The sequence below is a fragment of the Sceloporus occidentalis genome, unplaced genomic scaffold (genome assembly GCF_023333645.1).
Source record: "Sceloporus occidentalis isolate IW3139 unplaced genomic scaffold, rSceOcc1.0.p SCAF_283, whole genome shotgun sequence".
NCBI lineage: Eukaryota > Metazoa > Chordata > Lepidosauria > Squamata > Phrynosomatidae > Sceloporus > Sceloporus occidentalis.
Window position 1 is genome coordinate 126,939 of NW_028317263.1, and position 3,062 is coordinate 130,000.

Here is a 3,062-nt window from a genome sequence, read left to right on the forward strand (position 1 = left end):
GATAGGGGTTGTGCTGCAGTATTGTCAGTGTCTGGCTCAATGTATAGGCACACATTGACAGTGGTACAGCGTAATCCCTAAGTATATAATGATAACAGTTATGCTGTACCCCTGTCAATGTTTGCCTAACCATAGAAACTATGCAGTTTTAAAGTGTGTGTGTGTGTGTGTGTGGGGGGGCACATACAGGATCTGCCACAGGTGCCAAATACTCTAGGTACGCCCCTGCATCATGCAGCAGTCAGACCCAATGGCCATTCCTCAGCTCTTTGTCCCACGTCTTAAAAGAGGTGGGATAAAGAGCTGAGGCACGGCTATTGGGCGGCGCGGTGCGTGCACGCCGGCCGCTTTAATTTCATTAGGCGCCGGTGGAGTGACTGCTATCAATGTCGCTCGCAACCGCTTTGGTGGCGCAATGGGCCACTTGACTAGACTTGCCCCCCAGGCCTTAGGCTGCCAGCCCTCCCCTGGTCACCAGTTTGACCAACCACAAGAGAAACAAAGGACATTACAGAAGTGGGCAGCAGAGGTAAGCTTAACATTGGAAGCTTTTAGCTAATTACTAAAAACCATATACCGTATTTGCTAGATTATAAAACGACCCTGATTATAAGACGACCCCCCAAATCTTAATATTAATTTAGGAAAAAAAGAAAAAGCCTGAATATAAGACGACCCTATAGGAAAAAAGTTTTACCCGTAAATGTTAATTCATTTAAACTATTTTTTTAATAAAAGCTATGACTGAGAAAAATATTTTGGTTTTATTTCCTTCTATTTTCCAACCTGCCCCCCAGTAACGCACATCTGCCCCAGAAATGCCTTATACCCCCTATATGCCACTGTGCCCCATGATATGCCTTTTAACCCTCTAAATGCCACTGTGCCCCATGATATGCCTTTTAACCCTATATGCCACTGTGCCCCATGATATGTCTTTTAACCCTATATGCCACTCTGGCACTTAGAGGGTTAAAAGGCATATTATGGGGAAGAGTGGCATATAGGGAGGTTTAAGGCATTTCAGGAGGCAGAGTGGCGTATAGAGGGTTAAAAAGCCATGCCTTATGCCCCCCATTTAACACTCCCCCCCGCCCCACTTACCGGTACTTCTGAGTCTCCTGTCATGTAGCTGGGGCAGCGTGTAGACTCACGCTGCAGCCGGAAGGAGGCGTGGCTAGCAGCGGGGGTTGTCTGCGTGCCACACCGGTGCGGGGAACTCTGATCTTTTGACAGCCGGGGAAGGTCTGCATCAGACTAGCATTTGCTCTGGAAAAAAACCTTCTCTTATAATCGAGCAAATACGGTATTTTTATGTAAGTAACATTCTATAAAGCGTTGTCAACATTTCATGAGGATTTAAAAAAAACAAAACAAAAAGATTTTGTCTTTAACCCCTTCAATCCCCTATAGACGTACCGGGACGTCTAGCCTTTCGTGCAGCGTCAGGAACACATCCCTGCCGCTGCACGGGAGAACAGGCTGTCGTTTGACAGCCTGGACCCCCCCCTGCAGCCCGATCCCCTGTAACAACTTGGTGTGTCATTAGCCTTGGGGGACTGAACCACATCCAGGTCAGTGACATTACTGCCGGATGTGCGACACTGGGGGAGAGAGAGAGAGAGAGAGATAGAGACAGAGAGAGTTCGTTTTGCAGAGCTGCAGTGCTTAGTGCAAAACCACATTATATATTGGGGATAGTGTAGTGTTTTAGAAATTGGCCAGGTAGGTACAATGGCGCAACATGTCTTCAGCGCTGAGGAGGCTCATGACTGCCTCACTCAGTCTGATGACGATGCCACTCTGACCGCGTCAGACGCCGAGGCCACTCTGACGGCGTCAGACGCCGAGGCCACTCTGACTGCATCAGATATTGATCCAATATCTGAGGAATCCTGCTGTGCGTCAGATAATGACGAGTCAGAGGAAGACGATGATGGCCAGGGTCCATCTGGCAAAGCCAGGCGTGGAGAGCCTGACTCTAAATATAATTGGGTGCCCCCAAATATGATAGACCCAGTAATCCCTGCTTTTACTGCGACTCCTGGCATCAGATGTGACATCGATGCTAGCGAGCCAAAGTCATTTTTCCATTTAATGTTTGCCCCCGAGTTTTTTGAGCTGCTAGCAGCTCAAACAAACCTCTATGCAGCCCAGTGTCAGGCAGCTGACCAAGGAGACAGAAGCCAGACCTGGTACCCCACTGACTCCCATGAAATTAAAAGATTTTGGGCCCTGACCCTTATGATGGGCATTGTGAAAAAGCCCACGATACGCTCCTATTGGAGCACAGATCCCGTAATATCCACCCCTGCTTTTTCCCAAATAATGCCCCGGAACAGGTACTTTGGGCTCCTAAGATTTTTACATTTTACCGACAATTCCCAATGCCCCCCTAGAGAGCACCCCCAATTTGACCGTTTATATAAATTGAGGCCCATTATTAATTATTTTTCACGTAAATTCCCTGAAATTTATACCCCCGACAAAAATGTGGCTGTAGACGAGTCCCTGGTCCTATTCAAGGGTAGACTGAACTTCAAACAGTATATCCCGTCCAAGCGAGCGAGGTACGGTGTAAAGTTATATAAACTTTGCGAGAGTGGGACGGGATATACTGTTTCCTTCAGAATCTACGAAGGGAAGGACAGTCACCTTGATCCCCCTGGCTGCCCACAATCTGTGGGTACTAGTGGGAAGATAGTGTGGGACCTGCTGTCCCCCTATTTGAATAAGGGCTACCACCTCTGGGTGGATAACTTTTACACCAGCCCAGACCTGTTTCATTTTTTATTTTTACAGCAGACCCCGGCATGTGGCACTGTTAGGCCAACCCGCAAGGGTTATCCTAAAAAACTCACCTACCCAAGGCAGAGGCGCGGCACTACCAGTGCTCTGCGCAGTCAGGAGCTGTTGGCCCTCAGGTACACTGACAGGAAGGATGTGTATATCCTCTCCACTATACACAACGAGAAGGTGGTGCCTGGCAGTGTACGTGGGGAAGGTGATGCTCAGAGGCTCACGCCTCAGTGCATCACCGATTACAACAAGAACATGGGGGG